At 38.7% G+C, this 15,105-nt stretch overlaps 1 non-coding gene across 1 annotated transcript; it reads left to right on the top strand.

Moving 5' to 3' along the window:
* The first annotated feature begins 14,239 nt into the window (after window positions 1-14,239).
* LOC145599869 (small nucleolar RNA R71) lies at window positions 14,240-14,346 on the top strand. Its single transcript, XR_014104124.1, has one exon. It is a non-coding gene; the product is annotated as a small nucleolar RNA R71 (small nucleolar RNA).
* The last annotated feature ends 759 nt before the right edge of the window (window positions 14,347-15,105 follow it).

Here is a 15,105-nt window from a genome sequence, read left to right on the forward strand (position 1 = left end):
CCGGACCAATTAGGCCTAAATTTGCCTCTTGGGTCCAAAACGTTTTTCCTTAATGCTTTCAATACCAAGTCCCCAACCTTGATATTTCTAGTCTTGACCTTCTTATTGAAATGTCTAGCCATGCGGGTTTGATAGCATTAGGTGTGATGTAGAGCCTCTAGTCGTTTTTCATCGAGTAGAATTAACTCTTCATACCGTGCTCTAGTCCATTCGACTTCATCAAGTTTACTCTCTAACGCAATGCGTAGAGAAGGTATTTCTAACTCTACAGGTTGTACGACATCCATTCCATATACTAGGTTGAATGGCGTATTTCCTATTGATGTTCGGATTGACGTGCGATAACCCCACAGTGCGAAGTGAAGTTTGTCAGGCTAATCCTTATAATTTTCAGTCATTTTCTCAATGATCGTCTTTAAATTTTTATTAGCGGCCTCAACTGCTCCATTTGCTTGAGGTCTATAAGGAGAAGAATGGTGATGTTGAATACCATATTTTTGTAGCAATTCTTCACATTCGGCTTGAAAGTGAGTTCCATTGTCACTTATCATTTCATGTGGGACTCCATATCGACAAATTATGTTTCTTTCGATAAAGAGTGCTACATGTTTGGCAGTGAGTTTAGCATATGATTGTGCTTCTACCCACTTTGTGAAGTAATCTATTGCGACTAAGATGTATTCATGACCTCCTGTTCCGGGAGGTGTGATCTTTCCGATTATGTCTATTCCCCATGTAGAGAAAGGCCATGGTGAAGTGTAGGTGTAGAGGAGAGATGGTGGGATATGCTGCAAATTTGCATAAATTTGGCATTTGGGACATCTCTTTACATATTGATGACAATCCTTATTCATGGTAGTCCAATAATACCCTTCTCGCATTATCTTTTGGACTAGCATTTTGCCATTAACATGTGTTCCACATATTCCTTCGTGGACTACTCTCATAGCTCTTTGAGCATCCTTTTTGCCTGCACATAATAAAGCTCGACCTTTAGGTACCCTTTTGTGTAGTTCATTTCCTATGAGTACGAACTGGGAAGCTAAAAGTCTTAGTGCTCTTTTTGCTCTTTTGTCAGTATGAGGAGGATATTCTCCTTTGGTGACATAATTTAATATATCTATGAACCATGGTTCTTCTTCATGTTCTTCTTCTTAAATCACTTCATCGTCTTCTATAGCTTGGATGTATGCTGGTTTATGCCTTTTTTCTATGGTTAAAGGCATTTGTTCAATTTCCTTAGGAATTCTGACCATTGAGGCTAGTCTTGCCAAGGCATCGGCAAATTGGTTTTCCTCTCTAGGTAGATAAGTGTATTCTACCTTTTCCAGCTGATCAGTGAGAGTTTCCAAATATGTTTGGTAGGGGGCTAAGCTTTCACTCCTAACCTTCCATCACTTTGAGATCTGATTAATGATTAAAGAAGAATCTCCAAATATCCAGAGTTTCTTTACACCTAAGGCTAAAGCAGTTTCGAGGCCTACCACGCATGCTTCATATTCGGCTGCGTTGTTGGTGACGTCAAAATCTAGCTTAATGGATATAGGAACATGCTCTTCTTTAGGTGATACTAATAAGACTCCTACGCCGCATCCCTTTTGGTTTGAGGCTCCGTCAAAATATAAAGTCCATGTATCATCCTCTGTCATCATTAAACTTTCATCTGGGAATTCATTCTCTTCCAAGGGTGTCGAATCTTCTATTGGGAAATCTGCTAGAAAATCTAAGACGACTGATCCTTTGATTGCCTTTTGAGGCATGAACCTTATATCGAATTGGGCCAAGTTCACTATCCACCTTGAGATACGCCCGTTAAGTGTAGATCTTTCGAATAGATATTTAAGAGGATCCATTCGTGAGACTACGTAAACGGTATGTACAAGCATGTAATGTCTTAACTTAGTTGTGGCCCACACCAATGCGAGGCACAACTTTTCCAATGGTGTATAGCGTGTCTCATACTCAAGCATTTTCTTACTTAGGTAGTAAATAGCATTTTCTTTACTTTCTACCTCTTGTGCAAGCATGGCTCCCATTGTTTCCTTGGTGACGGTTAAGTATAACCTTAGAGGTATTCCGGGGAGTGCTGGAGCTAATACGGGAGGATTCGAGAGATAGGCTTTGATCTTTTCAAAGGCTTTTTGGCACTCATCGTCCCATATAATTGGTACATTCTTCTTAAGCTTCTTGAATATTGGTTCGCATATTGTAGTTAGCTTGGATATGAACCTACTTATGTATTGCAACCGGCCAATGAATCCTCGAATTTGCTTTTCGGTTTTGGGCGGTGGCATGGACATGATTGCTTTGATTTTGGTGGGATCTATCTCTATTCCTCTAGAGCTTATGACATATCCCAAGAGTTTTCCTGAGGTAACTCCGAAAGCACATTTGGAGGGGTTTAACCTCATGTTATGTTTCCTTAGCCTCTCAAAGAACTTTTTTAAGGCTATTGGGTGTCCTGGGCAGTCTTTTGATTTTACGATCATGTCATCTACATAAACCTCCATTTCTTTATGCATCATGTCATGGAGTAAGGCAGTCGCTGCTCGTTGGTAAGTAGCACCCCCGTTTTTCAACCCGAATGGCATTACCGTGTAGCAGTAAGTACCCCAAGGTGTTATGAACGTTGTCTTTTCCATGTCTTCTTCGGCCATGAGGATTTGATTGTATCCTACGTACCCATCCATAAACGAGAGAAGCGCATGATTTGCTGTATTATCTACCAAAATATCGATGTGTGGCAAAGGGAAGTCGTCCTTTGGACTTGCCTTATTTAGATCTCGATAGTCGACACACATTCGAACTCTACCATCTTTTTTCGGAACCGGGACGACATTGGCGACCCATTCGGGGTATTTAGATACCCTGATAAAACCTGCGGTTATTTGTTTTTGCACTTCTTCTTTTATTTTAAGAGCTACGTTGGGTTTCATTCGACGTAACTTTTGTTTTACAGGTTTCATTCCTGGAATTAATGGTATTGTGTGTTGAGCTATCTCTCTATTAATGCCTGGCATATCTTCGTATGACCAAGCGAATACATCAATAAATTCTTTAAGTAGATTAATCAAATCAGTTCTTTCATCTTTACTTAGTGTTAGTCCGATTTTAACTTCTCTTTTAATGGTTGGATCTTTTGAGATATCAACCGTTTCTGTATCCTCAATTATTGGTGTCTTGTTTTCAAGTGTTTCCATTGCTTTAATTATTTCTTTATCATTTTCATCATTAGTTAAGCAATGCTCGTCATCTTTAGATAAGGAAAAACAAGAGGAATACGAGGAAGAAGACATATTATTAAATTCAGAGATCATTACATTAAATAAAGAAATGTCCATTGGGACTTGATTGCTAACTATCCTAGGAGTAGAAATAGAAGGCGAGGGTGCTACAACTAAGGGTTTGGAAGACTCGATAGGGGAAGACTCTAACTCAGACTCTGACTCAGACGATTCTTCGAACATTGGTCCTTGTCCTGTAGTTACTGAAATCTTCCTTCCATTTGTAGTGGTTATCTTCACCGTCTTGCGCCATCCACGCTCTTGATCTTCTATTGGAGTGATAAATTCCGAGGGATCAAAGCTTTCGCTTTGGAGGACTGTTTGAATGAGCGAAGAATCATCTTCCGCGTATCTTGGCTCATTCTTTTCTCTTCCAAAGAGGAGTCCCATGACATTAAAGTTAAAGCAAGGAAGTGCTTTCTCCTTATAAATTGGAGCTGGGATCTCATCTAAGAAGTAACAACCCAAAAAGATCTCGAACCCAGGTTGTCTTATGCCATTTACAATGAAAGGTTCAGGAAATTCATGACAAGGATAATCCTCTCCTTCTCTTATAAATTGTCCATTTAAAGTGAGAGGATATTGATCCATGGGTTGATAGGCGTGTCGCGTACCTAACAAAAATAACCTAACAAGACCACTACTATGTAGACGGGCAAGTAAGGGTCGGATCCCAAGAGACTATGGTTCAACTAATTAAATAGACTCAAATAAATACTAAGCGAGTAACCAATCAATATCGATAGATCTAAACTAGAACAATGTTAACTAATAAGCAATAAATAATAATAATATGAAATTAATCAAGAACTAAAAACATCTAAGATTAAGTATCCCCACTAATATGAATCAATGCAATAGAACAATCCCTTTCCCTCAATTAAATCAATAAATATTCCACAAGACAGATGCTCCCTAAAACAATACTAAGAGTTTCTTTCGATCAACTAATAGCTTCCCTAACATGCAATCATACCTATTTTCATGGAATCATACATATTAAAGACATTGAGAACGGCATCCTATAAGTCCTAGCAAGAACAATTAGCTATTTTCATGCATAAAAGCTCCAACTTTTAATTAGGGTTCTAATATCAATTAAGAATCAACTTTCGTTGTAAACCTAATCACATTCAATAATACTATTTCTAGTTAATCATTGATAATAAAACCAACCCTAACAAAGAGGAATTATAAATTAATTAAATTGGGAATTGGGAAATTAAATAACACATTAATCCATATTAGGGTTCAACCCAACCCTAGATTATAATACTACTCACACATGATAATAGAAATAACAAGACAAGTAATCAAAGAAAACATAATAACAATAATAATTAAAGAAAACAAGAAAGAGAAATTAATACTTGAATTAAATTGATGAAATCGCAATCATGAATGTTGAGAACAATGAAACTCCAAACTCACGTTCCCAGAGCAGCCAAAGAGAATGAAAAATAAATAATATTTTCTAACTCCTTATTAAAGTCTATCCCAAACTATTAATATGCTAGGATTATGATAAGAGTTTGACTAGGATTTTGACTCCTAAATCACTAGTAAACGTACAAATTCGCAACAGCAAAGATTAGGCCACAACCACGTTGCGTCATGCGATAATATGCCACACCTTGGTTGCGGACTAATCTGCCATATACCATTAAATAGCTTGCAAATCAAGTGCCCACAACCTAGTTGCGGTATATCTAATGATCTCCACTAGCAGGTTGTGTAGGTCTTCATAGTCAACGTTTGATGAAGCTTTTCTCCCATGTAGACACTTGTAGATTACCCAACTTGATCAACATCCAATCAACTCTAATTGCATCTTCAATAATCCTAGAATCGTGCACTAAATCCTACAAAAACAAAGTAAAACACACCCGGGAAAAGCAACAATGGAATATAAAGGATAAAAGCTCTAAAAGATTAAATACATAGAGAAAATATGATGAAAACACATGAATATAACACATAAAAAATGAGTACATAAACGTGTTATCAAATTCCCCCACACTTAACCTTTGCTCGTCCTCGAGGAAACATAACAAAACAAAACAAATCTAAAAAAAAAACAATAAATCCTAATACTCACTGTCGTAGGAATCACGATTGCATTTGGCATATGCAATAAGCCCTTTAAACCCCTAGGCTACCCTAGTGGACGAGTATGGTCTCGTGAAGGTTTTTAGAAGGCATACCTACAAAGCCGACTCAAGAACTTCCAAACCAATTTGTTCAACCAAGTGACTTAATTAAAAACCGAAAACATTTTAAATAAAAACTCAATTTATGTATCACATATCAATGACATGGGTGAAACGATAAATTGTAGCACCCTTCAATAACCAACCAATCTTGCCGCTTCCTTTCCTCAAGCTTGAACCTTCCCTAAGGATGCTCAACCATATTAGCTCATACCTCACTTCGATTTGATGACCTTCGTCAAGACTTGCACAAAATCTTGCCCTCCACCGGTAGAAAGACCAAATTGCAAGGAAAATCAAGAGGACTTTAAAAGGGTAGCTTGGGTGATAGGGTGAGAGAGATGTAAATTTGGGAATGTGGTGGTTAAAATCAATCCAATAAAACTCATATTTAACATCCTTGAATGTAATATACAAGGAGTAAAGAAACATCAACAATGAAATTAATGAGATCAAACATCACACCGCCAACAATGAATGCATTACTCTTCCTTATCAACTCCATTGATTCAACATTAACATTCACCCTTCTTTATTTCTCATCATATTTTCAATACTTGCTTTTTTTTTTTTTTTTTTTTTTGAATACTTTCTTTTTTTATTATTTTTTTCACATCTTTATTCACTTTTTCTTTTTTTTTTTTTTTTTTCATACCACCTTCCTTCAAATAGCTCATCATACAAATCAACATGCCTTAGCAAAATACTGTTCTTATCCAAAAATGCATACGAAACCATAATGTTGTAACACAAGGGTAGTCAAGAAAGAAATAAGGCTCAAAGGGGCTATCGAAAAGAGAAGGATATAACATATATATAAAGAAAAATTCCTAAAGATGACTCTGAAAGCTCTAAATAACAAAAATATGCCTCAATCATATTTCCCAAACAATTCGATAATCGATCTCAGGAAGCTAAAATGCAAGTCTCAATTGGGGCGATCAAGAAGGAGGGTATTCGATTTGAGTCTTACGAGGTTCGTGGCCCTCCAAAAGGTACTTATCGCACTAGAGGAAAGCGAAACCATCTTACCACAAACAATTGTTATCAAAAGGATTTACGCTACTTATCGAATTACTCAAGCTAATGCCAATCAATTCATGAAAAATAGTGAAAAATGTTTTTTTTTTTTTTTCGAAAATCACTTGTTTCACATTTTGGAATGAAAATTCAAGATGACACTAAGACAAATATAAATTACTAAAGCCTAATATATACAAAGCATACTATTAATACCCTCCCCCACACTTAAATATTGCAGTGTCCACAATGCAATAATATGACATTAATAAAATAGGGGGTAAAGGTACTCACAAAGCTTTATTGAAGAGAGAAACAAGGAAGATTTTTAGATCCTCCTGATTGAATCCAAGTGCTCAAGGTACCAAGGAACTTAGATATGGATGTCAGCTGCTCTTTTATCTCCTTCTGCTCATTTTTTATGTTGTCAACGGATGCCATAAGATAGTTGAGTTTTATCTCGATCGGTGTAGGAGATGAATCTTCACTCGTGGTAGGTGGTGAAGGCAATGATGAAGAGATGGCGATCGCTGTAGGGGAAGGTGGAATGGATGGCTCGGAGAGCAATGATGATGCTCGAATATGCGGCTGAATGACATTGAATGACCAATTATCTTTAATACGCAAAGTCATCACTTCAGAAGAGGGTAACTCCTCCTCATCATCGATCCCTAAACACCAAAGAGTGGTACCTTCCTTCTTACGAATCCAACCCATAGAGGAGCATGCAGAAATATCAATGGAATCGGACCCTTCAACTGAACCATCTTGTATAAGGCGATCTTTATGACCCAAGTATAGGGCGATCGGGGTTATAAGACCTCCTAACACAATAGCGCCTGCCGTTGTCTCTTTTTTAACAATTGAATTCATTTGCCGAATAAGAAAGGCACCCGTGTCGATAGGTCTAGCGTGAAGCATATGTTCAAGCATATACAACTCATCCTTTCGAACCTTGCTATTCTTTTCACGACCAAATATAGTGCTAGCGAGCACCTTATGGACATAACGAAGAGCTGGGTGGCGAATGAGGGCGTTTGGACTTCCCTTTGAGTCAAAAGAATTTTTATTAGTCAGAATTGCCCATAATTGATTGGCTGTCCAATATTTCGAAGTTAATTTGGGACCTCCACTAGGCAGTCCAAGAACCTCATTAAGCTTAGACAAAGTCCACGTATGTTCCTGATTATAGAGACGAAAAGTGACCCTGCCATCATACCCTGGCTCCACAACCGCCTTCAAAGAGCTCAAGAATTCAAGCGTAGCTCTTTTGTAGGTGGGATATTTGATAGTGAGAAAATCACGCCAGCCAATATTCGAAAAGAGCCAATGAACATCATCCTCTATATGTAACGCCTTGAGTGCATCACTGTCACAATAACGAGTAGCGAAAACTCCGCGCTTGAACAACTTTTCATAATTTGCCTTGAACCTTGCATCACCATTAAAATCAATGTCATAGTAATCAATGGCTTCATTGTTCTTGGCTTTAGGGATTGACTTGGTTGTTTTCTTGCCATTAGAGATGGAGGAACTTCGCTTAGATGATGAACCTTTCTTTATAAGAGGTGGCCTTGCCTTGAGAGTGGAGTTATTAGTGCCGTTCTTTTGTCGAACACTTGAAGTGCGTGCCATTAGAAAATCTTAGTCTCACACAAAGAAGCAAGTTATAATCCACAACCTCAAGCACGAATATACAAGCCAAAATTGCAATCAAGAAATCAGGCAACCAAACTTGGTATAATCAATCCAATGATGACAACAAATTTAGTCACAAATACTCAGGATATTTTGCCCAAATTGCCGGCAGTGACAAGGGATAAAGGACGAGAATTATTCGGTAAAAACAGAGGATCGAATTCTATGTACTTGCTGCGATTATTACCTTCAATTCGCCCCCAAATCGAGCAAGGAAACCTGCTGTAGCTCGCCTAAATATGAGATGACCGAGGAGCGGCGAGTCAAATCGAGAATCGGCACTAATAACAGCCAGAGTTGCAGAAAATTTTGAACCCAGTAGTTCGATTTCCAATCAAGAACAAAGTGGAGGTCGAAGGAATTCGCAGACCCTGTAAGTTTCCTTCTTGCCTTGCAATTGTGCTTCTACTGCCTTTTCTTTATATCTTTTCTCTTTTATTTTTCCTTTTTTTTTAATTTTTTAATTTTTTTTTAATTTTTATTATCTTTTATTTCTTTCTTTTTTTTTTTCTTTTTTTTTTTTTTTTTTTGAAGAGAAAAGATATCATAGTTGATGTGAATAACAGTGCACTCCGCAGCCCTGTTGCGGTATTTTGGTGTTATCCGCGATTCGGTTGCGGAGTAAACTGTTATTGCTGCTTTTTAATATACGGGAGTGAGATAAACTACGGCCTGACTGCGGCAAAGGTGGGTATACCGCAACCCGGTTGCAGAGTAGTTTGGAATGTCGCACTTTAGCCTCCACTTTGCGTGCTTCTTCATCCTGCAATCACACATTAGTTGTTAGCAGCAAAGAAAAAAAAAAGAGCTTAATTGCAAGGGAAGGGAAGTAAGAACGATAATACTACACTATGGTAATATGAAAGTTCTACCTAACTTACTAAAGTAATACAAAGGACAATGCACTAAAACTACTACTAACCTACAAATAACGAAAATCCTAGAGAAAGGAATAGACGCAACAGGACAAAGACACTAAAATACAAAAAAAACTACTATAAAAAAAACTACTATAAAAATACTACTGTAAAAAAAACTACTAAGAAAAAAATAAACAACTAAGGAGTAATAATAAGAAAAATAAGGGAAACCTTAATCCTAGAATTCTAGCAAATACTAGTAAAGCATATACTAAAACAACTAAGGTAAAAGAATAAAAGAAAACTAAATAAATAAGCTATATAAAAAAAAAAGAAAATAAATAAATAAATAAATAAATAAATTTGGGTTGCCTCCCAAAAGCGCTAGTTTAAGGTCATCTAGCTTGACCACCTTTTTATTCAATTTGAGTGAGGATCGGAAAGGGTAAAAACCGCTTTTCCTTCAACGGGTTCGCCTTCTCGATAGTGCTTAAGACGTTGTCCATTAACCTTAAAAGAACCAGTAGCTTCACTCCAAATTTCAACTGAACCATAGGGGAAAACCTTTTGTATTTGAAAAGGACCGGACCATCTTGATCGAAGTTTCCCAGGGAACAATTTCAAACGAGAATTATACAACAAGACCAACTCTCCTTCGTTAAACTCTCGCCTTAAAATATGCTTATCATGCCATTTCTTAGTTCTCTCCTTGTACAACTTTGAGTTTTCATAAGCTTCCATCCGAAGTTCATCTAACTCGTTAAGTTGTAGCAATCTCTTCTCGCCTGCTGCTTTAGCATTAAAATTTAGGCTCTTGATAGCCCAATATGCTCGGTGCTCTAGCTCGACGGGAAGATGGCAAGCCTTACCATACACCAATCGATATGGGGTTGTACCAATTGGCGTTTTGAATGCCGTTCGGTACGCCCATAATGCATCATCAATTTTCATCGACCAATCTTTTCTTGTCCTTGCAACAGTTTTTTCTAAGATAGATTTGATTTCACGGTTTGACACCTCGACTTGACCACTAGTCTGTGGGTGATATCCAATACCGATCCTATGTTGCACTCCATACTTTTTCAACATTGCTTCAAATCGATGCTCCAAGAAGTGTGTTCCCTAGTCACTAATCAACACACGTGGTAAACCAAAACGAGGGAAAATAACTTTTTTGAAAAACTTGCTTACCACACGAGCATCATTGGTTGGAGTAGCAATTGCTTCAACCCACTTTGAGACATAGTCAACGGCCACTAAAATGTATCGATTTCCATTAGAAGAAGGGAATGGTCCCATGAAATCTATCCCCCACACGTCAAATAACTCGACCTCGAGTATGTTGTTGAGTGGCATCTCGTTCTTCCTTGAAATGTTGCCGGTCCGTTGACAACGATCACAAGCCTTGACATATGAGTACACGTCCTTGAACAAAGTTGGCCAATAGAATCCACATTGTAAAATCTTCGCGGCCGTTTTTGTAGGACCTGCATGTCCACCACAAGGTAAGTCATGGCAATGTGAAATAATGTTGCTTACCTCAACTTCTGGGACGCATCGTCTAATCATAGCATCTGCACATAGCCTATAAAGGAATGGATCGTCCCAAAAATGTCGCTTGGCCTCATAAAAGAATTTCTTCTTTTGCTGAGACGAGTAGCCGTGAGGCAATACACCTGTAGACAAGAAATTAGCTAAATCAGCGTACCAAGGTGATTCAATTTTAGAAAGGGCTAATAAATGTTCATCAGGGAAATAATCATCAAAAGGGAGTTCGTCTCCATCCCCCTTGTCAAGGAGGAGACGAGAAAGATGATCAGCAACGACATTATCTGTCCCTTTTGTGTCCTTTATCTCGATATCATAGTCTTGCAACTGAAGGATCCAACGAATCAACCGCGGCTTGGCGTGACTTTTACTCATTAAATATCTCAATGCCGCATGATCTGTATGAATTATTACCTTTGAACCAACAAGGTAAGAATGAAACTTGTCTATTGCATAAATTACTGCTAGCATCTCTTTTTCAGTTGTGGCATAATTCATTTGAGCAGAGCTAAGAGTTTTACTAGAGTAATAAATAGCATGAAGTTTGCCATCCTTTCGTTGCCCCAAAACGGCCCCTACTGCATAGTCACTAGCATCGCACATAATCTCAAATGGTAGGTTCCAATCTGGGGGTTGCATAACAGGAGCGGAGATCAAAGCTTCCTTCAACCTGTTAAAAGCCTCAAGACAAGCATCAGTAAATACAAATGGGGCATCCTTGGCCAAAAGCTCAGTTAGAGGTCGAGCGATTTTCGAAAAATCTTTAATAAATCGTCTATAAAATCCTGCATGACCAAGAAAGCTCCGAACTCCTTTTACAGAATTAGGAGGAGGTAATCGCTCAATGACCTCTATCTTTTCTTTATCAACCTCAATACCCTTATGTGATACCACATGACCTAAAACGACTCCTTGTTGTACCATAAAATGGCATTTTTCCCAGTTCAAAATTAAATTGACTTCTTTACATCTATGGAGCACCTTTTCCAAATTTTCAAGACATACATCAAAAGATGTTCCATAGACGGAGAAGTCATCCATAAAAACTTCCATTGAATTTTCAATAAGACCTGAGAAAATTGCCATCATACAACGTTGAAACGTGGCTGGAGCATTACATAATCCAAATGGCATTCTTCGATAGGCGAAGGTGCCATAGGGACATGTGAAAGTAGTCTTTTCCTGATCGCATGGACGGATGGGAATTTGAAAGAAACCAGAATATCCGTCCAAGTAGCAGAAAAAGGAATGCTTAGCCAAACGTTCAAGCATCTGATCAATAAAAGGAAGGGGAAAATGATCTTTCCGGGTGGCCTTATTCAATCTCCTGTAATCAATACACATTCGCCAACCTGTAACAGTTCTAGTGGCGATTGGCTCACCTTTGTCATTCTTGACAACGGTCATACCTTCTTTTTTCGGAACAACATGTACAGGGCTAACCCACTTACTATCTGAGATAGGGTAAATTATTCCTGCAGCAAGCAATTTAAGAACCTCTTTTTTAACTACCTCCATCATATTTGGATTAAGTCGTCTTTGAGGTTCTACAGAGGAGGCATGATCGTCCTCAAGAATTATCTTATGCTCACAAAAAGATGGGTTAATACCCTTAATATCATCAATGGTGTACCCAATAACACTTTTATATTTTCTCAAAACAGTGAGCAATTGCTCTAATTTTGTGTCATTAAGCTCAGCATTCACAATAACAGGATATGTATTATGAGAACCAAGGTGTGCATATTTAAGAGTAGAGGGAAGGGGTTTCAACTCTACCTCGGGAGGCGTAGTACTCTCCCCAACACTCGATACACTTAGGATTTCCTTCACTGAAGCTGTGAATGGTTTAGCTTTTGCTTCCTCAAGTAGCCTCGTGTACTCCCTTGTTTCCCAATCTTCATCATTGACACTCCCCACCAACACCGTTTCAAGTGCATCATCCGTTTTAATCAAGGGAAGTTGCTCACGTTCTAAATCATCAAGGACATCCACTTGACAAATGGTTTCTCCCATGGAAGGATTTTCCATAGCATTCAAAAGTGAATACTCCATTTTTTCGTCGCCCACCTCAAAAGTGATTTTACCATTCTTCATATCAATGATTGCACCTGCAGTGGCTAAGAATGGTCTACCAAGAATAATGGGGACATGTGCATCCTCCTCCATCTCCATCACAACGAAATCACATGGGATAAAGAATTTTCCCACGCGAAGAGGAACATCTTCAAGTATACCCAAAGGAAACTTCACCGACCTATCCGCAAGTTGTAGAGACATGCGCGTAGGCTTTAATTCACCCATTTGAAGTTTCTTGCAAATAGAAAGTGGCATGAGACTCACACTTGCACCAAGATCACATAATGCCTTATTGATCTCTATATCCCCGAGCTTCACTGGAATTGAGTAGCTACCCGGATCACCTAATTTCTTAGGAAGTGTATTTTGCAAAATAGCACTACACTCTGCATTCAACGCAACAGTAGCATTCTCCTCTAGCTTCTTCTTGTTAGAGAGTATATCCTTCAAAAATTTTGCATAAGATGGCATCTCGGATATTGCATCTAAGAATGGAATGTTGATGTGAAGCTTCTTCAAAATATCAAGAAATTTTCCATACTTCTTCTCTAACTTAGCTTGAGCCAATCTTTGTGGGAAAGGAACTTGTGGCACATATGGAGCAAGTGGTGGTGGAGTCGATGTCCTTGGTTCCTCCTCAACCGCACTACTATCATTCACCTTCTCATTTGTGACTACCTCTTCGACAACCTGCTGTGATGGCTCCCTTACGGGAGGATCTTCCAACTGCTTTCCACTCCTCAAAGTTATAGCATGCATGTGCCCTTTTTGTGGTTGCTCTGTTTGACCTGGAAATGTGTTTGGAGTCTTCACAATTTGGCCACCTTGGTGAGCAAGTTGACTTACTTGATTTTGCATGAGCTTACCTTGAGCTTGCAACTGTTGGATGGAACTTTTGGTGGTAGAGATAAACTCCTCCATCATAAGCTCATAGTTGGATTTTTGTGGGGGTGGTTGCATAGGTTGTATAGGTTGTTGGACTAGAGGTGGCCTTGCTTGGAAACCAGGTGGTGGTGCATTATAATTGATATTTCGAGGTGGTGGTGGAGTTGGATTTTGTTGAGCTTGGGTATTCTTGTAAGAGAAGTTTGGATGATGTTTCCAACCTTCATTATATGTGTTTGAATGTGGGTCATATGGCCTTTTGGGATTTGAAGTGTAGAATGCATTGGCTTCCTCAATCGACATCTCATTAGTGTTTTGCGGACACTCAGGTGCAATGTGACCTTGTACATTACACATTTGACAAGTTTCAGATGAGCCAGAAGAAGATCCTGCTTGAAGCTTGTCAACCTTAATTGTCAACGCCTGTACAGGACTAGTTAAAAGGGTTAGAGCATCCACATCATGCATACCTCCCTTTTTAGCATTGCGTCGTCCTCCTGGATGGTAGTTGTCATTTGCCGCCATCTTCTCAATCAACTCCTTCGCCTCAGTAGGATTCTTGGTCATGATAGAACCTCCAGACGCAACATCAATATATATGCGAAATTCATGGGTCAAACCATTGTAGAATGTCTGGATTAGCATCCACTCAGGAATACCATGGTGAGGACATTGTCTCTGTAGACGCTTAAACCTTCTCCAAGCTTCATATAGAGACTCATCATCAGATTGATGAAAGGTAGCTAGTTCGTTCCTTAGTCTCGCAGTCTTCTCTTGCCCCAAGAATTTAACTAGAAAAGCCTTGGCAAGCTTATCCCACGTATCAAAAGAACCAGTACCTTCATCTCGTAACCATTCCTTCGCCCTATCCCGTAGTGAGAAAGGAAAAAGGCGAAGTCTAATAGCATCATCAGTAACACCGTTGAGCTTCATAGTATCACACTTCTCCAAGAAACTGTCTATATGAGTTACAGGACAATCATTCGGTGAACTCGCAAAAGAATCATTGGAAATGAACTGTATGAACTGAGGCTTCAATTCGAAACTCTGAACAGTGACCGGTGGTCTGACAATACTAGAAAGAAGTCCAGTTGTTGTATCAGGAATTCCATACTCTAAAAGAGATTTATTCCCTGGATCGCCCATGCCTCTTTTGTTTTGATTCTTCTTTCTTTTTCTACCTCCTCGTCTCCTTGCAGTTGCTTCGATTTCAGAATCAAGTGGTGTTAGATCGTCTGACCCTGAACGTCGAGTTTGCATGCAACAAAGAACTAAAAGCAAAGAAATCAAAAATACAAGAGACAATAGCCGAAGCAACAAATAAAGCTTAGTAAAAACGAATCACAAGTAACTAGTATAAAAACCGTTAGTCCCCGGCAACGGCGCCAAAATTTGATAGGTGTGTCGCGTACCTAACAAAAATAACCTAACAAGACCACTACTATGTAGACGGGCAAGTAAGGGTCGGATCCCAAGAGACTATGGTTCAACTAATTAAATAGACTCAAATAAATACTAAGC

Source organism: Chenopodium album, chromosome 20, assembly GCF_948465745.1.
Source record: "Chenopodium album chromosome 20, dcCheAlbu1.1, whole genome shotgun sequence".
NCBI lineage: Eukaryota > Viridiplantae > Streptophyta > Magnoliopsida > Caryophyllales > Amaranthaceae > Chenopodium > Chenopodium album.